This window comes from Pseudophryne corroboree, chromosome 1, assembly GCF_028390025.1.
Source record: "Pseudophryne corroboree isolate aPseCor3 chromosome 1, aPseCor3.hap2, whole genome shotgun sequence".
NCBI classification, from domain to species: Eukaryota; Metazoa; Chordata; class Amphibia; order Anura; family Myobatrachidae; genus Pseudophryne; species Pseudophryne corroboree.
In genome coordinates, this window is record NC_086444.1 from 939,179,131 (window position 1) to 939,203,318 (window position 24,188).

General features: G+C 46.0%; 1 long non-coding RNA gene across 1 annotated transcript in view; it reads left to right on the top strand.

The window, feature by feature from the left end:
* The window catches only part of LOC134972046 (uncharacterized), a 119,396-nt gene extending 109,620 nt beyond the window's left edge, over nt 1-9,776 (top strand). Inside the window, exon 4 of the long non-coding RNA XR_010190269.1 lies at nt 9,696-9,776. This is a non-coding gene — a long non-coding RNA (uncharacterized LOC134972046). The remainder of the gene's footprint in view (nt 1-9,695) is intronic.
* The last annotated feature ends 14,412 nt before the right edge of the window (nt 9,777-24,188 follow it).

Consider the following 24,188-nt stretch of genomic DNA (forward strand, 5'->3'; position numbering starts at 1 on the left):
TCCTCCTTCCCACCTCCTTCTGAAATCCTTACTGCAACAAGCGGTGTAAAAGGGGCCACCCCTCCTACCTGATTGTACAGCCAATGGGGGGAGAGTCAGCGCGGAAACATCCGGGGACTCCTGAGGCGAGGGGTTAAAATGCAGTGTGCCCGGAGGAAGGGGACTCTCTGGGGAGAGCGTGCTGTCACAGGAGGATCTGTGAGGAGCGCTGATCGGCTCCGTTCAACTGAGGCAGACAGCAGAGGCTGAAGTCCTGTGTGTTAGCCCCAGAGTGCTCTGGAAGCCTGCGTATCAGTGTGTGGCTCCCGTCAGTGACAGCGGGGATTTCCCCAGAGAGAGAGAGCGAGCATCGGGAGCAGAGATGAACTGTGACACTCCTGCCCATATAAGGAGTGTGTGGGCAGCTTCAGTGAGGGAGTCCCTGGCAGGGGAGGGAGAGAAAGCTCCGCAGAGAACAGGGCTTTGCAGTGACCTCAGCCTGCCCATATAAGGGAAACAACAAGCAGCTGCAAACGGGGTGAGCCTGGAAGAGAAAACACTGCAGAGTCAGCATCCAGAGGGAGCCCTAATGGGATTCTGGTGTCCATTCCAGAGGAGGCTCAACACAAGTAAGCAGGGACATTGCTGGTACATGTTGCTCACACACCACTTTGTGAACTGTATTAGAGGGTACAATTCTTGTTGATGTGACACAGTGCGACCCATTGTCAGCACCCCACCTGGATTCCTTATGTCACCACCCTGACTGTTAGCAGCAGGAGAATCTTGGGGGTCATTCCGAGTTGATCGCTAGCTGTTGATTTTTGCAGCGCAGCGATCAGGTAAAAAAACGTCAAAACTGCGCATGCGTATGCTCCGCAATGCGCAGGCGCATCATACGGGTACAAAGTGTATCGTTGCTGAGCGATGGATTTAACGAAGAATCCGTTCGCACAGCCGATCGCAAGGAGATTGACAGGAAGAAGGCGTTTGTGGGTGGCAACTGACCGTTTTCTGGGAGTGTTTGGAAAAATGCAGGCGTGTCCAAGCGTTTGCAGGGTGGGTGTCTGACGTCAATTCCGGGAACAAAAAGACTGAAGTGATCGAAAGGGCTGAGTAAGTCCAGACCTACTGAAACTGCACAAAATGTTTTTGCAGAGCTCCGCTGCACAGGTGTTCGCACACTTGCAAAGCGAAAATACACTCCCTATAGGCAGTGACTATGCATTTGCACGGCTGCTAAAAGTAGCTAGTGAGCGATCAACCCCCGTTGTGTCAGCGTGTCCACCAAGTAGTTTCCGACTCCCACAAGCCAGTGACAATTTACCTCAGCCCAACAGTGCCAGGCAGGCAGAAGTGCAGAGGAGGCTGGAGAGGAGAGTATAGAGAAAGACACTGAAATTAACACTGAGCTATCAGTTTCACTATCCACGTGGACATGTAATAGGAATAGTAACCTGTGGTGAGAAAAGGTACGTTTTACTGTTCTGAAACAGTTTACTTATGCTAACCCGGAGGTCCCATGTTCTGAACTTCAACAATATAATATATATATATATATATATATATATATATATAATTTTTTATTTAATTTATAAACAGGAAAGGCGATATGGGGCACAGAATCAATAAATATATATACACGAAGGGGAGTGACTAGCATTTGCAACTATAATTAAAGAAGGAAACATAATAGGCACTCACTGGGTTTCATGAAAAGGATATATTGTATTATAAAAAGGTTGGATTCATATATATATATGTGTGTATATAATACATATATAATGTAGTTTTATTGTTATGTATAACGTGTACCCTGGGAGCCATCAAAGCACATTGCAGGGAGTACTACTGTGTGGCATAACATGGATGTGCTCTACTGTGTGGTTTAATGTAAATGGGCTCTACTGTAGTGTAACGTGAATACGGGACACTACTGTGTGATGAAACATCAATAAGAGGCACTACTGTGACATAACGTAAATATGGGGGCTGGGGGGGGGGGGGGGGGGGGCTAGGCTTAAGTTTTGCCTAGGGTGCCGGAAAACCTTGCACCGGCCCTGGCTGTGTGCATCCAGGGACTGTGCTGTGTCCATCCAGGGACTGTGCTGTGTCCATCCAGGGACTGTGCTGTGTCCATCCAGGGTCTGTGCTGTGTCCATCCAGGGACTGTGCTGTGACCATCCGTCTGTGCTGCATTCTGCTGAGTCCATCCAGGGGCTGTACTGTTTCCATCCAGTGGCTGCACTGTTTTCATCCAGTGACTGTACTGTGTGCATCTAGTGGCTATACTGTGTCCATTATGTGGCTGTACTGTGTCCTCCCAGCTGTGCTGTGTCCATCCAGTGGCTGTGCTGTGTTGTCCATCCACTCCCTGTCCTATCACACAGCAGTGCTGCTCTGACCACACAGGCCATACCCCACTGCAAACTTTGCTGTACTGTGATATTGCAGCTGTGTCAGTTGGGGAAAAAAAGTAAAAAAGTTTTTATTTTTTTATTTTTTTGTTGCATTGTTCTATCCAATGGCTGTGCTGTGTTGTCCATCCAGTGGCTATGTCCACCCACTTCCTGTCCTAACACACAGTGGCAGTGCCGTAACTAGACATTTTAGCGCTGTGTGCAAGAAACGGCATTGGCGCCCCCCCTCTCATCAAAATCGGGCAGTGCCCGCCGTAGGCGCGCCTTTTTATAGGGGCGTGGCTTCAAATGGGAAGGGGTGTGGCCTCAAAATAATACCAGTTCATATTACGGTGCACAGTAGTCTCCATTATTCAAATTATGCCGCACTGTAGCACCACTACACCAGGTAGAGACCCTTTTTTACACATTACGGCAGACAGCGTCCCCTTTTTTACACATTATGGCAGACAGCGTCCCCTTTTTACATATTCCGGCAGACAGCGTCCCCTTTTTACACATTACGGCAGACAGCATCCCCCTTTTTACACATTACGGCAGACAGCGTCCCCCTTTTTACACATTACGGCAGACAGCGTCCCCTTTTTTACACATTACGGCAGAGTTCCCTTTTTACACATTACGGCAGACAGAGTTCCCTTTTTACACATTACGGCAGACAGAGTCCCCCTTTTTACACATTACGGCAGACAGCGTCCCCTTTTATACACATTACGGCAGACAGCGTTCCCTTTTACACATTACGGCAGACAGCGTCCCCTTTTTTACACATTATGGTAGACAGAGTCCCCTTTTTACACATTACGGCAGACAGCGTCCCCTTTTTACACATTACGTCAGACAGTGTCCCCTTTTTTACACATTACGGCAGACAGCGTCCCCCTTTTTACACACACCTCTTTCACATAAAAACAGCCACTATAATTAATTAAAGTAAATAAGCCACCATAGCTTATCATAGAGGCGGCTTATCATAGATGCTGCTCCCCCCCCCTCCCCTTCCCCAGGATAGTGGGTTAGAGAGGGCTCACCTGGCAAGCATCATTTGTTAAAGCCCCCCCCACTCCCCTTCTCCACCTGCAGTGTGAGTGACTCATGAGGCAATCACTGCCTCACCCGGCCAGCCCAGCTCGAAAATGGAGTGGAGAGGAGCTTCCCTACCGTTAGTCCTGTGCCGCTTCCCCCAGCAGAGACCAGACACTATTCTCGGGCGGCTCTTCCACAGCGTCTCCAGCGCAAGTGTAGTGTAGGTGTAAGTGTAAAGTGTAAGTGTAGGTGTAAGTGTAGGTGTAAGTATAGTTGTAAGTGTAAGTGTAGGTGTTAGTGTAGGTGTAAGTGTTAGTGTAGTGACTGTAGGCGCTTACGTGATAAGACATTTTTCCCCCTGTGCTGCTGCGCTCCCAAGTTCCGCCAGCTCCTGTACAGAACACTACACTTCACACACAGAGAGGGGCGGGCCGCGGGATTCGGGAGCGCAGCAGCACAGGGTGGACAAACTGTGCATCGCTGCCGCTGACTATACACAGCGGTCAGCGGCAGAGGCTCCAGCTGGCGGAGCTTGGTGCTGCGGCGGGCGGCAAGTACAGGGGTGCGGAAGGGCGGCCGTCAGCGGGAGGGATATGGGCCACTCGGGGTGTATGTAGAAGGTGCGCCCACAGGGCAAGTGCGCTGTGGGCAATGCACCTTCTGCACACACCTAGTTACGGCTCTGCACAGCGGTGCTGCAGGGACTATGCAGGCCATAGCCCACTGCGTTCACTAACTTCGCATAAGCTTTGTGACCCCGAGCAGTGTTAGTTGTAAAAAAAAACAACACAAAACAAAATAGATATTTGGTGGTGTTATACTGTTCCATTCAGTGGCTGTGTCCATCCACCGGTGCTGTGTCCATCCAGTGGCTGTGTATATCCACTCCCTGTCCTGACACACAGCGGTGCTGCAGTGACTCTGAATTCACTAACCTTGCATAAGCACTGTGACTCAGGGCAGTGTTAGTTGTAAAAAAGTTTAAAAAATATATATATTTGCTGTTGTTGTACTGTTCCGTCCAGTGGCTTGTCCATCCAGCGGTGCTGTGTCCATCAGTGATGTGAGGTGGGGTGAGGCAGGTGAGGCAGTGCCCTTCCTGTCATACTAACGTTTGCACCAGAGGTTTGACTGTATAAAGTATATGAAAAATACAAAGAATATGTTAGAAATATCTTTGTATTATTCTAATCATTTTTATAGTCAAAACTCTGGAGTAAAAAGTCTATGGCAGTGCCTCCCCTGCCTATCTTTTCCACACATCTCTGATCAAAATTCACCAGATTTCCAGGAGCACACTAATGGGCAAAACCATGTGCACTGCAGGTGGGGCAGATGTAACATGCAGACAGAGTTAGATTTGGGTGGGTTATATTGTTTCTGTGCTATGTAAATACTGGCTGCTTTATTTTGACACTGTAATTTAGATTTCAGTGTGGATGAGAGACAGATCTAAGGAAGAGGTCGGGATGGGAGATATTTTGAGATAAGCGAAGTGATGTACGTTGGTGTAGTTTGGTTAATAGCCTTGTGTGTGAGTAAAAGTGTTTTATATTAAATAGAGTAGAATACAGGTAACCAATGGAGGGACTGACAGAGCGGATCTGCAGACGATGAACGTCTAGCGAGGAAGATTAGCCTCGCAGCTGCATTCAGAATGGATTTTAGTGGTGAGTCTCTTTTTGGTAAGACCAGTAGAACACTCTTGCAATAATCAATGTGGGAGATAATGAGAGCATGGATGAGCGTTTTTGCAGTGTTCTGTGGAAGGTATGGTCGTATTTTGGATGCTTTTTAGAGGCATGTAACATGATTTTGACAAAGTTTGAATGTGCGAAACAAAGGACAATTCAGAGTCAGGGATGATACCTAGGCAGCAAGCTTGTGGGGTAGGATTGATTGTCCAGTTCTCAAAGATATCAGGTTGGTAACTACTATTGGTCAGTGGAGATATAATTAATTCTGATTTGGAAATATTAAGTTATGTTACTAAGGGGTAGATGTATTAACCTGGAGAAGGCATAAGGAAGTGATAAACCAGTGATAAATGCAAGGTGATAAACACACCAGCCAATCAGCTCCCATATGTAAATTAATAGTTAGGAGCTGATTGGCTGGTGCATTATCACCTTGCTCTTAACACTGCTTTATCACTGGTTTATCACTTCCTTGTGCCTTCTACAGGTTAATACATCTACCCCTAAATTATCTCCGTGTGCAGAGGAGTCAGTTGTGTTTTAAGGCTGGCTGACAAAACGCAATGCTGACTAAATGCTATCCGATCACATGCATTTTATGGCCTATTTAGAGAAAGAACCACATGGAGATATTAATGCTTTGTGGTGAAAAAACTTTTTTTTTTTAATAAAAAATTGTCTCTCAGTGAGACTGTTAGGGGGGTTGTAGCTGTTGCACAAATAGGGAAACATATTTTTAATATAAAAATCTGCGTATTTCGTTTACCGATTCTGTTTTTGGATTTTGAAAAAAAAAACAAAAAACCTCAATGTTATTCAGGGGCCTCTTTATCAATTAATATTTGCGGTACCTAAAAATATTGTCTATCTCCAGGATGTATCTACAGGGGACCACAGCAGATATTGGTGATCTCTTCTGCAATCTCCTCGTTTTTTACCACAAAAGCATCCCACGTAAAAACCTGTAGGGACTTTCTTGCCAAATTTACTAAGCTCTGGAGTCCGAAGCAATCTATAAAATGGCCGCTGTTGTGATTAAGTAGTTCTGTGTTGGAGGTGTGCCCATCCAATGTTATTTTCATATAACATTTAACTTAACATTAGCTTACATTACACTGTGAGATTTGACAGTTTTCTAGCAAGCAATATTGTCATCCAATTCATTATCAGACTTTTCTTTCTGGTATCCATTCATCCATCCTCCATCATCCCTAATTTCCTCCTGCTCGCTTTTTCTACTCATCATCCCTAATACCCTCCCTCCCACACTTCCTTCATTACTAAATCCCGACACTCCTTTAATCCCGCACTCCCACCCTCCATCCTACCCACCCTTTCTCTAAAACCCTCTTTATCCCACCCACTTTCCCTAATTTATTTCCTAAAACCCTTCTGCCCACTTTCCTTCCCTCCTACACGGGTGGTCTTCTGTTTGCCGGCGGTCGGGCTCCCGGCGCTCAGTATACCGGCGCCGGGAGCCCGACAGCCGGCATACTGACACTTATTTTCCCTCGTGGGGGTCCACGACCCCCATAGAGGGAGAATAAAATAGTGTGGCGCGCGTAGCGCGCCACCGTGCCCGTAGCGTGGCGAGCGCAGCGAGCCCGCAAGGGGCTCATTTGCGCTCGCCAAGCTGTCGGTAAGCCGGCGGTCGGGCTCCCGGCGCCTGGATGCTGGTCGCCGGGAGCCCGACCGCCGGCCAGCCGTAGTGAACCCCTCCTACACACCCTCCATCCATCCCTATATACTTCCCACCAGCAATCCATCCTTCTCGAGTACTTTGCCTCCCTACCATACTCTCTCTTTTCTAAATGCCTCGCACCATTCCCTCCAACACTTCCCCCCTCTGTCCCTAAACCCCACCCACAATAACTGTCACACTCATCCCAATCCCACTTCCTACCTTTATCGCACTTTCCTTCTCTCCCACACTTTCTCCCTCTCAATTACCCCCTTGACTCCCAACCAGTGTTAATTTTGACAAGGATTTTCAATATAGTTTTAGTTGCTCGCATAAAATTGTAGTTGGTTTGTAGTCACATTTTAGTGTTTTTCTCTGCTTTAGTCAGAGGATCTCCATTTTTATTTTAGTGTCATTTTAGTCAGTGTTTTAGTCATAACTGCACTTTATCCATTCATCATCCATTTTTCTATATAGCTATCTATCTATAGCATGGACATGTAAACTTTTTGTCTTTTAGTGATATAGTAAGAAAATTAATTTGATTCCATATCTTTTGCCTTTGCATGCATCTGATTTGCAGCGCATACTGTACAGTATATGCCAAATACTTTGCACACTCAGTATATACAATTAGCGTTACAGTAATAACTTTATAGTTACAGGAACGCAGCTTAACGTGATTACCAAGGTAGAACTCTATGGAACTCACCAGCAATGCAATAATTAAATTTCAACAAACAGTTTACATCAGAATTCACAGTTTACAAAGACCATTTGCATGGAACATTGGTCACTCCTCTGTATAGTTACATTTCCCTCAATTTCTCTATTAAAGCACTTATTGCATAAGGCATGAACATGTAATCACCAGAACAATAAATACTACTTACACTATTATAATACTTATACAATACCTCAATAGAAAGACGTTTTTGTATGAGTGGTCTCTCTCCATCTTTAGCCATAAGAAGGGGCTCTTACTTTTCTCTGTAACAGAGCTTATGCCCCATTTCATGAGCGATTCTTCCGTCTTAATATATGGGCTACTTTGCATGATATTTCCCCCTCACAGCTTAACAGAGGGTAACATCTTTTTTCTTTAACAATTTAGGATACTCAAGGGCCTTCCCTTCTCCCTGGGGCCCTGGCTGAGATGTCCCCTTGTGGTCTCACTGACAGGAATCATCACACCTTTGATGTTGATGGTATGTCACACATGGTTAGCGGTTTTTCAATCCAGGGTGTTTAGTCCTACTCCACATTGTTAGCCTATTTTTGCATCTGACACATTCCAACATCAGTATCTACATCAGTGACTTGTTTATGCCTCAAATGGATTCTACTTTTTTTCTGAATAATCAATTAACAAACTTTAATTACCATGTTCTAAAAATAAAACTTAATTTATCATGGCCAATAAAACAGCAAAGTGAATGAAATGTTTGTTGATAAAGTCTTAAAAAAAGTCTTAATTAATATTTTAATAATAAATAAAAGAAATGTTGACATTAAGAAACAAGTAATTCACAATATATTTTATTGGCAAGGCAAAATCAATTGAGAATACATAAATTGAACATTTATCTTATTTATTTATCTTAGGGTAGAATAGATTTATTGCTGTATATATTAATTCAAAGTTTAATTCAGACATTATTGTTCTATTTTGTAGGGTCTCTTGATTGTACCCCTACCAATAAATCAATTAGCGAGTCATCCATAATTTATTTTTTTTAGGAAATTTATGAACATTTATGGAAGCAATAAAATGTGTTAATTTCAGCATAAGAACAAAAAGAACCATCAATTCACAATGAAACCTAAAAATATATAAAAGGTCAAATTAAAACTGAAACAGTGGGCTCCCAATACAGATGCCATTTTTTAATGTCATGCGTTTATTTTTATTTTACCTGCTAAAACAAAGATTGTGGGTCATTATTGTGATGATTTTGGGTTATTCAAAAGTCCCTTCAAGTAAGCACTAGATACTATCTTGGAAAACAATTACACTGAATTTCTGAGGAAAGTTGTGATTTGTTGAGTTTTGCAGAACATGAAGTATATTCAGTACTGTATGTTGATATGTATGCTGTATGTTGTATGTGTAGAAGTTTTAAATACTGCACATAGGGGGTCATTCCGAGTTGTTCGCTCGGTAAGTTTTATCGCATCGCAGCGATTTTCCGCTTAATGCGCATGCGCAATGTCCGCACTGCGACTGCGCCAAGTAAATTTGCTATGCTGTTAGGATTTTTACTCACGGCTTTTTCATCGTTCTGGCGATCGTAGTGTGATTGACAGGAAATGGGTGTTACTGGGCGGAAACAGGCCGTTTTATGGGCGTGTGGGAAAAAACGCTACCGTTTCCGGAAAAAACGCGGGAGTGGCTGGAGAAACGGAGGAGTGTCTGGGCGAACGCTGGGTGTGTTTGTGACGTCAAACCAGGAAAGATAAGCACTGAACTGATCGCAGATGCCGAGTAAGTCTGAAGCTACTCTGAAACTGCTACGAGATGTGTAATCGCAATATTGCGAATCTTTCGTTCGCAATTTTAAGAAGCTAAGATTCACTCCCAGTAGGCGGCGGCTTAGCGTGTGCAATACTGCTAAAATCGCCTTGCGAGCGAACAACTCGGAATGAGGGCCCTAATGTACAATATGAATATTTTTGTGAAAGACACATTTGTAATCAAAATCCTGCAAATTCTCTTTATTTTTTTCTTGGGTATAAAGTGAAAAGTACATTATCTCATATATTCAATTTATAATAATACAGAACTGATGAAAGGGATTTTGTTTTTCTTATAATAACAATTGGAAACTCAGTTCCTAGAATTGCAGTCTTGCTAAATGTGATTTTCACTCATTTTTCTATTCTGTTTTACAGTTTGTTCATTGGGCTCTTCACCAGTTTTAGTCATTGGTTTAATTTAACTCTCCCAGATCAAGAGATATGACAAACAAATACACTATGGTAAGTCAAACTAAACAGTTTATCATTGATGGAGTACACATTATCTGTAATCAGCAAAACAATCTGATCCAGTCGACTAAATCTGTCTATTTATATTCCAAGAGTATTCATATTTAGCACCCTAAAAATTTGACAGATTTGCCTGTATTGTAATTGATACTTAAGTCCCCATACATCAGAGCCCAGCTTCTCAGATTTCCTGATCTAATAGCACAACAGGTCAGCTGATTGGCTGCCATCAATTATCTGTTATTTGTTGGGAATTGGGGAAATTCTTCATTCTAGAACTCCCAGATTTGCAGTTTTCAGTTGGAATTGGGGAATCCAGATTTTTAAACACGTTTAATATTCTCAAATCCCTGACACGGCTGTCGGGGGTTTGGGAAATTTTGTCATTAAGCTCTTAAAGTAAATTTCTAAACTCATAATTATTTGCCTTCAGATCTAAAATAAACCTCAAAATGCTGCTTGTATAAGTATTCTCTTACTGTGCTGTGGAAGCTCCAAGTGTACACACATGACAGATATTCCCCTAACCCAGGGGTGGGGAACCTCCGGCCCGCGGGCCGAAGCCGTTTGGTCCGGCCCACCAGCTTGTGTCAGTGAGACACGCTGCCGCTCAGTCCGGCGGCAGCGTGTCTCAGCTGTCAGAACAGGGAGACAGGGAGGAGAGCGCGGCTGTCGGGTGGGAGCAGCGGCGTGTAGTACTTCAAACCAGCCGCCGGTCCGTGAGCCAATCAGAGCTCGCGGACCGGCAACCAATCAGGAGCCGCGGCTGCCGGTCCTCGAGCTCTGATTGGCTCTCGAACCGGCGGCTGGTTTCAAGTCCTACACGCCGCCGCCCAACATATCCGCGCTCTCCTCCGTGTCCCGCCGAAAGGAGCACAGTAAGAAGCACGGAGGGGAGGGGGGAGGGCATCTGTATACCTGGCACTGTGAGGGGCATTTGTATACCTGGCACTGTGAGGGGCATTTGTATACCTGGCACTGTGGGGGCATCTGTATACCTGGCACTGTGGGGGCATCTGTATACTTGGCACTGTGGGGGCATCTGTATACCTGGCACTGTGGGGGCATCTGTATACCTGGCACTGTGAGGGGTATTTGTATACCTGGCACTGTGGGGGCATCTGTATACCTGGCACTGTGGGGGGCATTTGTATACCTGGCACTGTGGGGGCATCTGTATAACTGGCACTGTGAGGGGCATTTGTATACCTGGCACTGTGAGGGGCATTTGTATACCTGGCACTGTGGGGGCATCTGTATACCTGGCACTGTGGGGACATCTGTATACCTGGCACTGTGAGGGGCATTTGTATACCTGGCACTGTGGGGGCATCTGTATACCTGGCACTGTGGGGGGCATTTGTATACCTGGCACTGTGGGGGCATCTGTATACCTGGCACTGTGGGGGCAATTGTGGATCTGGCACCGCACTATTGGGGGCATATGTGTAGCACGTCCCATTTTAACTGGCCACACCCATTTTTTGGGCGCGTGCGCGCCTCCGGCGCGCACACACAGTACCTCTAAGGGGCAGACCTACTGGGGGACAGGGTAATTTTTTAAGTTGAGAATTTTTGTATGGCCCCCGAAGGATTTTATAAATATCCAAATGGCCCTCGGTAGAAAAAAGGTTCCCCACCCCTGCCCTAACCTAACAATTGGATTTCAATTCGCTTCTACTCATGAATAATTAATTAATTAATTAATTAAGATCACCTTTTATGGACAAAAGACACCCTTGGACTATCCCAAAATGGTTTGCAAGTTTCACCGCTCTCGCACTGATACAGTATTTTGCTGTCACACAGCGTTCAAAGAAGTTGTTGTTCCCGTGCATCGTAAAAAGGGTTAAGGCAAAAGTACAGCAATGTGCTAACGTAACATTTTTAGTTAAACTGAACAAAACACCCACCAAAACTTTCCGTATTTTTCCGAGGCTTACGGGACAGATTGTATGTCAGGTGCACTTGTGTTCGAGTGCCACAAAGGATTTAGTAATGGAAGGCCTTGCACATCAAAAATGAAAATGTGGAGGGAAAAAAATATTAAAATTGGCTATCGAATCAGCATCCAAATGATAGCAAAAATAGTAAACATTGACAAAGAAACCGTTAGACAAATTTTGCATCAAGATCTTAATATGACAAATGTTTGAACTAAGAGGGTTCTAAGGCTTTTCACTGCTGAGCAGAATAAAAATCAATAGCGAATTTGTACAGACATTTTGGATTCACATAGTTTAGATAAAGTTTTTTTCCTGTTATGAAACATGTATCTTCTAGTACGATCCTGAGCAGGGGCATAGCCAGAACTTTGTGGGCCCCATAGCAGCATTTTGAATTGGCCTCTGTCCCAATGCTTCTAAAGAGAAACTTCTCTGCAGCAGTTGTTGATTTTATGCCCCATAATAGTGCCCTAGTTCATGTTATATCACATAGTAGGACTGCCAGTACATATTATGTCACACAGAACCACCAATTCACATTGTGACATACAGTGCCCCCAGTTCATATTATACCACACTACAGTGCCTCCACTTCATATTGTGTCACATTACAGTGCCCCAGCTCATGTTAGGTAAAATTATAATGCACTCCAGTTCATTATATATCACATTACAATGAGCAGGGCCAGGGACATAACTATGTATACACCAATAATGAAATATGTATGTAACATGTAACTGTGAAAGGGAAGGTGGCCTCTCTCAGCTCTGGGCCCCATAGCAGCTGCACTTCCTGCAACTATGTAGGAAAGAATCAGAAGAAAAGAAGAAAGAGCCAAAGTTGTGGAAAAATGGTTTCATCCCTCATCGCACCAGCCCACATAGCTCTCTCTGTGAAGCAGTTTTTGGTCGCAAATCAGATTGCAATGCTAGAACACCCTCCATACTCGCCAGACCTAACACAATGTGACTTCTTTCTTTTCCCTAAAGTCAAATCTGTGCTCAAGGAAACCCATTTTGCATCAGTTACTGAGGTAAAGAAGAAAACGATGGAGATGCTGATACAGCTGACAGATAATGAGTTACAGCACAGCCTTGACCAATGAAAAATAAGAATACAGCGGTGTGTAGATGCAGAAAGGGAGTACATAGAAAGGGAACAGAGTTAAAATGTACTTAATATAATTAAACATATATTTCTGCTGCGGGGTACACTGGGCTCCACAAGGATAGACTTAGGGGTGTAGAGTAGGATCTTGATCCGAGGCACCAACAGGCTGAAAAGCTTTGACTGTTCCCAAAATGCATAGCGCCGCCTCCTCTATAACCCCGCCTCCCTGCACAGGAGCTCAGTTTTGTAGTTGGTGCCGCAGATAGCAGGCACATAACAGAGGGGCTGCTCCAGGCAGCCCTAAGAAGAGCTTTTTTGAAGAAAAAGTGAAGACTACAAGGGCAGCAGCGGTGTGTAAATGTCAGACAGTCACTGCTGCAGCTCCAGCTCTCCCCAGCGGTGCTGTACACTCCCGAGCCCTGGTTGCCGGGTAACTACAGCAGGAGGCTCCGGTTTTCTTCATGGTCAGGCACACACGACGGGGGCTCTCCGGGATCGCGTGGCTGCGCTTTGGGAGGTGGTGAGTGGGTCCCGCTTGCGGGACCCGTACTTTATCGTGATCCGGCGCGGTCAGTGGGAGGCGGGCCGCGCGCGCTGGCGGTGGACACTGTGGCAGTACATGCAATCCCACTAGATCACCAGGGCATGGGCGCAGGTCAGGTTTTCTCTCTAAACCATTTTAATAGTAGCCCACAGTACCCAGTGGTTTTGCCAGCAGGGGTATAAGGCTTAGACCTGAAGCCCCTCCCCCAGCCCCAGGGCACCATTTCCTGCAAATGTTCCCGCCCTGGAGCTGCATGTCTGTCTCTCCCTCACTCCCTGTCAGTGTCTGGGTGCCATTTCTCTCAGCTTCACTGTTCCTGGGACTGCTTGGGCAAATCCTCCTGTGTAAAGCCGCCTGGTTGTCAGTGCTGTGACTTTACATGACACTTAAGTATTCTACCTGCCTTTTAGACAGTGTTAGTTATGAAAGAGTGCATTTAGTCAGGGTTTTCTAGTACAATTACCCTGTGATATACATCCAGTTCTTACTGTGCAGTGTTATATCTATTGACTACATAGCTATATATAAGCTAGTCCAGTGCAGTATTATTGTTAGTAATAACCTCTGCATTGTACAAACTGTGACCATCTGTGTGTGCATTAGCTAGCTGAGTGGTGTCCATTTCGTGTCTCTCACTCAACTTGCTATCCCTATATTCTATAACCTGAGGGGGCTTGGTGCGTCAGGTTTTATATTTATATAGGATTTTCACAAAGATATACTTTAATACGGATTTTTCTCTGTGATTTTAGTCACCATATCTCTCCTTTATCTCTGCTAGTGCTGACTACACTGCGCAGGGGTTTGGGTACGAGGTATTGTGCTGCTGCCAATTGTACACTGTTACCTGATACTGCAAGTTACATCATATTTGCTTCCGAGGGTAGCGGTTCTGGGGCTGAACACACTGCCGGTGGTGCTGAAGCTACAGATCCCTATAAAGAGAATATAGCACCTGTGGGCTCTGGTTCTGGGTCTCCTTGCCCTTCAGTGGGACTGTGGCAACGGAGGTACATAATGACCCACCGTGGGCCGCTTTTTCCACGCTTCTACATACGCTAGTTAATAAACTAACACCCCCTATGAGACCCCCTATGCCGGTACTACCATATGTGGTCCCTGCAGCTAACCCGCCGTGGGCGGACGATTTATCTGCTCAATTGAAGAAGTTGAACCAGTCCCTGACTACTAAAAAGTCTGACCCTCGCTCACCCAAGCCCAAGGGGTCCTCTAAGCGAGCTCTTATCTCCTCACAATCCACTGCTGTCACTGACACCTCGTCTGATGAAGACGGCACTTACACTGACCCCACAGATTCTGACACAGATACTGCTGATGGGGAGGGTAGTTCACATGTGGATGTTCCTGATCTTTTGGAGGCTATTAAGTTGATTTTACAGATTACGGATGATCCCGAGCCATCCGTCCCTCTTAAGAAACTAGATAGGTTCAAGCGTCAGAAAGTGGTTAAACAAGTTTTACCTCACTCTGACCACCTAGTGGATATACGTCAGGAACCCTGGGAAAATCCGGATAAGAAGTTTGTGCCTCAAAAGAAGATGCTGGCTTGCTATCCCCTCGCACCAGAGCTGTCTAAAAATTGGGAAACGCCTCCTCCAGTAGACTCACATGTGGCTAGGATGGTGGTTTCCTCAGCTCTACCTGTCACTACCGTCACGTCTCTAAAAGAACCTACGGATAAACGTGTGGAGGTTTGTCTGAAAGCGATTTACACCCTCACTGGTGCTGCACAAAGGCCCACTATTGCAGCAACATGGGCTGCAGAGGCTATTGAAGCATGGGCCTTGGAGTTAGAAGCTGAAATCTCTTCTGACCATGCTAGACAATGCTTGTCATATATTGTCACAGCTTCTCGCTATATTAAAGAGGCGGCTTCTGATGCCGGTATCCTAGCAGTCAAGGCCTCTACTACGTCAGTCCTGGCTCACCAGATATTGTGGCTGAGATCCTGGTCTGTGGATCTGGACTCTAGAAAAACCCTGGAGGTACTCCCTTTCAAGGGAGATATTCTGTTTGGGCAGGACTTAAATAAGATAGTGGCTGACTTGGCTACTGCCAAAACTGCCTGTCTGCCAAGTACCACTCCTTCTGTGTCGAAGGCTAAAGGTACTTCCTTTCGCCCCTTTTGTCCTTCAGGTAAAGCAAAAGGTCAGGCGTACAACAAGCAGACCCGCACTTCCAAACCTGGTAAGCCAGAGCCCAAAAGAGCGTGGGCGGCCCGTCAGCCAGCTTCCAAGACCGATAAGCCTGCCGCATGACGGGGCGGGCCTCCCCATGGGGGATCCCAGGGTGGGGGGCCGGCTTCTAGGGTATACCCAGGAATGGTTGAAGACCACTTCAGATGCCTGGGTATGGGAAGTCGTCACTCGAGGTTACGCTATAGCCTTCAAAAACCGCCCCCCTCATCGATTTTGCTGGACAGATGTCCCGTTGGACCAGACAAAGGCAAACATTCTACATTCGGTGGTACAGACCCTCCTGGATACAGGAGTCAAAGTACAGGTGCCTCTTGCGCAGAGGGGCTGGGGGTACTATTCTCCGCTGTTTCTAGTCCCGAAACCGAATGGGTCCTCCCGGCCCAGTCTCAACCTCAAGGCATTGAACAGGTTTGTGAAGGTTTCCAAGTTCCGTATGGAAACCCTTCGCTCTATAGTTCTGGCCTTGGAACCTGGGGACTACATGGTCTCCCTGGATATACAGGATGCTTACCTGCATATTCCTATAGCAGCGTCACATCAGCAATACCTGAGGTTTGCGATTGGCAACCTCCATTACCAGTTTCGGGCGTTACCTTTTGGTTTAACTACGGCTCCGCGAGTCTTCACCAAAGTCATGGTGGTGATGACGGTGGTACTCCGCCGTCAAGGGGTTAGGATACTGCCGTATCTGGACGACTTGTTATTCCTGGCAAATTCCCCAGAACTTCTCCTACTTCATCTGGATACGACGGTCCGGTTTTTACAAGCCCACAGGTGGCTCATCAACTGGAAGAAATCCTCCCTGGTCCCTGCTCAGAGCATGGTGCACCTGGGAGTGCTATTGGACACTCACAACCAGAGGTTGTTCTTGTCTCAGGAGAAACTCCTGAAGCTTCAGGACAGGATTCGTTGCTTTCCTTTCTCGTCCGCAAGTGTTTACATTCGGCGATGCAGGTGCTGGGCCTCATGGTCTCAGCATTCGACATGGTGGAGTATGCTCAATTCCGTTCTCGCCCCCTCCAGAGGCTAATTCTAGCCAAGTGGGACGGCCTGCCTCACCGGATCAGGTCTCACGTAATCTCATTGACTCCGGAGGTTCGTCTGTTGCTGCTCTGGTGGCTCCAGGACCAACAATTGTGCAGGGGCCGTCCCTTCTGGATATCCAACTGGGTCCTGTTGACGACGGATGTCAGTCTAAGAGGTTGGGGCACGGTGCTGGATCAACACTCCCTTCAGGGTCAGTGGACCAAGGAGGAGTCCCTCCTCTCAATCAACATTCTGGAATTGCGGGCGGTCTTCAATGTATTGAACCTGGCCCAGCATTTAATTCAGAACCGTCCTGTTCAAGTACAGTCGGACAACGCCACCACAGTGGCTTATATAAATCATCAAGGCGGCACTCGAAGCCGTTTGGCAATGAAGGAAGTCTCACGGATTCTACATTGGGCGGAACGCCATCTACCTGCCATATCGGCAATATTCATTCTGGGAGTACTGAATTGGGAAGCGGACTTTCTCAATTGTTAGGACGTACATGCCGGCGAGAGGGGCCTTCATCCAGAAGTGTTTCAACTCCTAGTGGAAAAATGGGGCCTTCCAGATGTAGATCTGATGGCATCTCGACACAATCACAAGGTTCCGGTCTTCGGAGCAAGGACAAGGGATCCTCAAGCAGCATTCGTGGATGTGCTGGCGGTGCCGTGGATGTTTCGGCTACCGTACGTGTTCCCTCCGGTGTCACTCCTGCCCAGGGTAATTCGGAAGTTCAAGCAAGAAAAAGGAATTCTGCTTCTCATAGCTCCGGCGTGGCCCAGACGGCACTGGTTCTCAGACCTGCAAGGCCTATCGTCAGAGCGTCCAATTCTACTTCCACAACGCCCAGACCTCCTTGTTCAGGGCCCCTGTGTCTACCAGGACCTAGCCCGGCTGTCTTTGACGGCGTGGCTCTTGAAGCTTCCATCTTAAGGGCTAAAGGGTTTTCTGAGGCAGTCATTCAAACTATGTTGCGGGCCCGGAAACCGGCTTCGGCTCGGATTTACTATAGGGTCTGGCATTCTTACTTTGGTGCGCATCTAACGATTATGACGCTTCCAAGTTTAGTATAGCCAAGTTGTTGGCTTTTCTTTAGCAGGGCCTGGACTTAGGCCTGCGTCTGGCCTCCCTCAAGGTACAAATATCTGCCTTGTCGGTGTGGTTTCAGAGAAAAATTGCGACCTTACCAGCTGATCTTAAGTGGCTTTCCCTTAAGGTGGTGTTTCTGCTGGCTATTGCCTCAGCTAGAAGAGTGTCAGATTTGGGTGCCTTGTCCTGTAGTTCCCCATATCTGATATTTCACCGTGACCGGGCGGTTCTTAGGACTCGTCCCGGATACTTACCTAAGGTGGTTTCTTCGTTCCACCTTAACCAGGAGATTGTGGTTCCGGCACTTGTTTCTCCTGATCTGTCTTCCAAAGAGAGGTCTTTGGCTGTGGTACGGGCTCTCCGTATCTATGTGAAGAGAATTGCTTCTATTAGGAAATCTGATTCTCTCTTTGTGCTGTTTGGATTTCACAAACGAGGCTGGCCTGCTCACAAGCAAACTTTGGCCAGATGGATTAGAATGGTGATTGCACATGCTTATGTGAGGGCTGGCCTCTCGGCTCCTGCTCTACGGCCCATTCTACTCGGTCTGTGGGACCTTCTTGGGCGGCCCGCCGTGGTGCGACCCTTGAACAATTGTGCAAGGCGGCTACGTGGTCATCTGTGAACACGTTCATAAGGTTCTATGCCTTCGATACTGGCGCTTCCCAGGATGCTTCCTTTGGACGCAGGGTTCTTGTGCCCGCTACAGTGCGTCCCCTCCCATAAGGAACTGCTTTAGGACATCCCCTATGTCTATCCTTGTGGAGCCCAGTGTACCCCGCAGCAGAAAACAAGTTTTATGGTAAGAACTTACCTTTGTTAAAACTCTTTCTGCGAGGTACACTGGGCTGCACAAGGCGCCCACCCTGACGCACTTAGCTTCTTTGGGTTGGTATGGCATTAGCCGCTGACACTTCTCCTGTCGTGAGAGTGTGGTGTATGTGGCTACTAACTGTTGTCGTCTCTTTTCCTGCTACTGCATTGGGCTGGTTAACTAAAAACTGAGCTCCTGTGCAGGGAGGCGGGGTTATAGGGGAGGCGGCGCTATGCATTCTGGGAACAGTCAAAGCTTTTCAGCCTGTTGGTGCCTCGGATCAAGATCCTACTCTACACCCTATGTCTATCCTTGTGGAGCCCAGTGTACCTCGCAGAAAGAGTTTTAACAAAGGTAAGTTCTTACCATAAAACTCGTTTTAAGCATCAGTCTCGTTACGTAATAGCCACTCCTCATATAAGACTGCCTCTCAAAATTCAGTGTCACAGCAAGAAGAAGACTTGTAAGAGATGCCACAGAGAGGCCAAATATCACAGAGGTATAGAGTTTAATGACGAAAGTGAAGATTCCCCAGTCAGCCTTTCAAGAGCTCTGTATTCATCTGGCTAGCATGTGAGGGTGGATAGAAACCATTATTGAAGAAATACCGCACCAAAGCACATGTGGAGTTTTCCACATCAGTGACTCGGCTAAAGTGTGGGAGTAAGTTTTGTGGCTGGATGAGACAAAAAGGAAGCTTTTTTGACCCCAATTCAGAATGCTATATGTGGTGCAAAGCTAACAATGCACATTCCCAACAGTAAGGGGGGAGCATTGAGTTGTGGGATTTTCCTCTGTGGGGACTGGCCATCTTGTTAAAATTAAAGGATCAATGGATGGATCAAAATACAGGGAGATACTGTAAGCCAACCTGGTTCAGTTTGCTAGAAACCTAAAGCTTGGGACAACGTTTATCTTTCAGCAGAATAATGATCTCAAGTACAAGGCCAAAACAACACTGGTTTAGCAACAAAAAAAAAAAACACTTCTACAAATTAAAAGTGGTGGTGTTGCCCATAGCAACATCAGATTATGTATAGCATTGCTCTAATGCATTCTAGAAAATGATAGACAAAATCTGATTGGTTGGTATGGGCAACACCACCACTTGTCTCTTTTAGAAGTTTTGTGGCACTATTTAGATATAGCAGTCCACAAGCATCATCCAACCAAACTGAACAACTTTGGAGCAAATCATCAAGAAAGAATGGGCAAATATAACAAATTCAAAGCCATGTTAATTATTTTCTATGATATCAAGGCTGTTATTTTGAAAGTACCAGAAGGTGCAACAGTGAATCGATATTACTACAAAAATGCACATTTGTGTGAAAAAAATCAGAAGAAAAGAAGAAAGAGGTCAAAGTTGTGGAAAAATGGTTTCATCCCTCATCACACCAGCCCACATAGCTCTCTCTGTGAAGCAGTTTTTGGTCGCAAATCAGATTGCAGTGCTAGAACACCCTCCATACTTGCCAAACCTAACCCCATATGACTTCTTTCATTTACCTGACGCCAAATCTGTGCTCAAGGAATGTACACAATCTGAGGGATAAGACAGTTCTCTTCAATTAAAATATGTCACACTCCAGATTCCGGGGCACCATTATTGGGTCCGGCAGTGTGTCTTTATACTCATACCCGGAGACTTTGGCTGCACTGCCTGGGTTGTTCTCCCTGACAGGAGCTGAGAGCTGCAAATAATGTCACAGTGCAGCATCCGAGTCCTTGTCAATGATGAGGAGCCTGCATTTTGGTGTAAACCCCTCCGAGGGTTACGCCTTGTTCCACCAGTAAGTGTTACCACATTGGACAGCCTGCAAGCTTGCACCTACCCTCAGCATATGGGCAATACCAAAAACCTGCACTTGTCTTTGTAAATACATGTCTTTGCTCACCAGCATTCAGGTATTCCCAAGGGACTGTACCTGCACACCCACTCTCAGTATATCCTGAAAATTTGCATCCTTCTCCATTGCCAACACCCAAGATTATCTCACACTGCTCCTACCATCTGCAATCCGGCCATGGTATTCTCTCTACTGCTGCAACTCACCTCCTAACCCTCTATTGGTCCGCATGAAGAACAGCATAATTTTATCATCCAGTTTCTCCAATACACCAATACTTTCAGCTAGCCAAAGGGGTCCTGACACAAATCTGAACCCTTGTAGTGCTTTGATAACATTCTTTCTTAGTAAATACACAAGTCTCATATATTTCGGAGAAGAAACATAACTGCTTATATTTAATAAGACAAGGACCAGCATATTCTATGTTTTTCCACACACAAAAATCATATATCTAATTAACAGTCTCAAACACAAATACTTCAACTAAACAAGTGCTGGTATTATCATTATACTTACAGAAATGAAATGTCTACTTCACATTTTCAACTTTGGAGCATTTTCCATCTCAGCTTCATCATTAATGTTACTACTCATCAAATGTGTCATTTTCTTTTCCCCTGTTCATTAAATCAAAGTACATACAGTAGTTTACATTTCTTTAATTGTATATAAATAAGGGTACAGAACCTCTACTCTATTTTACTTGATGAGTTAGAAAGAGTTTGCTAAGCATGGCAAAGTAATACTTGAGTAAACAAATACACACATGTATCAATATACCATAAAATATTTGTGTCATTAGAGCTACCCATTCAGTCAAACATCAAGATTCTTCATGTACCATATTTATGTGGTTTTCTTTAATACATTGAGTATGGTCGGATATCTCTTGTAATTATCAGGAATACAGAGAAACAATTATATTTCCCTTAGGACACATTTTTCCTTAACCACATAAAATGTAGTATGCCAGTCTGTTCTGCATGTTCACTTATACATGGGGAATATTGGGAGGGACATTTACTAGAGTCTCTAAAGTAGGGGTATGCAAAATATGTCCGATCCTGTCCAGACCACTGCCTCTTATCACTGCGCAATGACAGGTGGCCTGACTGGCTGCTTGTTATTGCGCTACAGTAGCTCCAAGTCACAGCCGCCGCTTAGAACAGTCGCCCGGTAGAGCTAAAGACAGCAAGTGAATGCAGGAGGTTTAAATGCAGTTGCACTGACTGCTGTGGTGGACTGGTGATTGGAGCACCTAAGGTACTGCCGCTGTAGAGTGTCCATGCTTGTATGGACATGCTTGGGCTGTCGGGTGGCAGCGGAGCAGGGGTGCTAGGTCTGGCCAGTATAGGGGGGAGCTGGTAACTACCCAAGGAAGGAGGGAAGGGAGCTGGTAACTATGTCCAAGGAAGATGGGAGGGAGTTGGCAATTGTACCCAAGGAAGATGGGAGGGAGCTGGTAACTGTACCCAAGGAGGGAGGGGTGCTAGCAACTGTGCCCAAGGAAGGGGTGAGGGAGGGGAACTGGTAACTGTGCCCAAGGAAGGAAGAAGGAATGGAGGGAGGGAGGGAGAGAGGGAAGGAGGGAGGGAGGGGGAGCTAGTAACTGTGCCCAAACACGTTTTTTGTGTGTGACCCTCAAATATTTACTAGAAAATGTTAAATGGCCCCACAGGTGAAATAATTGCCCACTTCTGCTCTAGAGGCTGCAGCTAGATCCAAGTGACAGCGCCCTCAAATGGGGGGTGGCTTGAAACCCCTAACAACAACGAGCAGGTAGTTTAAAAGTTGATGTTACCTTACTATATGGCATAATTTGTAAGGGGCAGTACTGTGTGGGGCATAATATGGTGTCAGGAGCATAACTGGAGCATAATGTGGTGTAAGTAGCATTACTGTGTGGGTCATAATGTGGTGTCAGAGGCATATCTGTGGTGCATAATATGGTGTAAGGGGCATAATTGTGGGTCATAACATGGTGTCAGGTGCGTAACTGCGTGGGGCATAATATGGTGTCACAAGCTTAACTGTGGGGCATAATATGGTGTAAGGGACATTACTGTGGGGCCTAAAATGGTGTAAAGGGCATTACTGTGTAGGGCATAATATGGTGCAAGGGGCATTTCTGTGTGGGGTATATACTGTAGTTGTATCAGCATTACAGTGTGGTGCATAATGTGTAAGGAGCATTACTATAAGGAGGAAACATGACTGACAAAAAATGTAAGCGGCATAAATCAGGATTTTTTTCCCTGTGGTGGCCATGTCTGGAGGTTGCAGGGTGTAAAACTGAGGTGTAAGATAGTCTTTTCCTTTAAGACCACACCGCTTGCTGTGAGGCCACACCCTTTTTTGGCATGCACCCCTTGGGCTTGCACAAATGTTTCCCGATATGCTACATTTTATAAATATCCTGGGTGCATTTTTACTGTTTGCATTGGGAGCCATATTGCTTCCCCCTCAGCATTGGTCCAGAGCAGACCCACTTTATGTGAACTCCCGACTGGTGGCACCATAAAAGCTCTTTCCCAGTGCTCCTACCTGCCGTTTCTGGTCCCCCAGGACCCCTCGTACTGCTGGGAGTAGTCCGGATGTGGCTGCGGAGCCGGGAGACGTTCTTTAGATCTCTGCGGGTTGTGGCCTGCCCAGATCCCGGAAGCCATGTGCTCTATTAGTTTCCCTATCCTGTCGCGAACACACCTCCAGTGCGGTGCTCTGGATTCCGTCGCCACAGCTCCAGCAACTGGCACTTGGGACCCCTGCCGCTGCAGGTACACTGCTACCCTACTACCCTCCAGTATCCACCTGAATGAAGGCTCCCGGCAGGGTGAGAACTCCCTTCACCCCCCAAGGCTACCCACAAAGGGCACTTATCTGCCTATGCCCTTCACCATTGGTAACTTCCCTCTCATTATTCCCCAGAAGCTGGTATTTGTAACCATATAGGGTGGACCATTTAGTGGGTCTGTTCATTTTAGGCTGAGCAGCTCTAATATTAAGTTGCCAATGTAATCCAGCTCATGCTATTCCACCGCCAATGTGCCTTATGCTTATCTACTGACTTTTCCCTCAGCAACTCTACTCCGTCTCAGCATAATTTCATTATCCTGGGAAATGTGATATATCAAAATGCCCCCCCAAAAATCCAAAGGGGTGCTTCCTCCCCATGTGACATTCCCGACTCATGTGCCCTTACCCCTCTGTCGGGTTCACCTGCCTCCACCTCTCCAGCCAGTAACCCTCAGGGCCTTTCCTCTATCTATGGGTTTGACCCTGACTTGGATGCTCCTCTCAGTCAAAACCTTGTGCCAAGTTCTATCGGCCTTTAAATCAGATCTTACAAAAGTTCTCACTGCAGCTATTCGTGTGGTTAATACTGAGTTGGTCACCATCGGAGATTGTTACTGAACATCTAGAACATAAAATGGAGGATTTGGTCTCCTCCCACAACGACCTCATCTCTGCTCACGACCACCAACAAAGTTGTCATGCTAGGCTGATGTTGAGGCTCCGACAATTGAGGTTGAACTTGAGAGATAGCTGCGTGAGGAAAGGGAAGGCAAAGAGGCTGGATGTAGTTCCTTTTCATGGGATGAAGAAATAATTATGAACCCAAGGAGAGACTGAGGACATAATATGATTTAATTAAGTAACTATGATAAACAAAGACTGAGGTTTTCCGAATGACTGAGCTGAAGAATGGAGTTTATGATTGAAAAATGAGACTGAAGAACACTGAAAGAAGAACTGAAGACTGTGGCTTTAAGACGAAGCTAAAGAATGAAG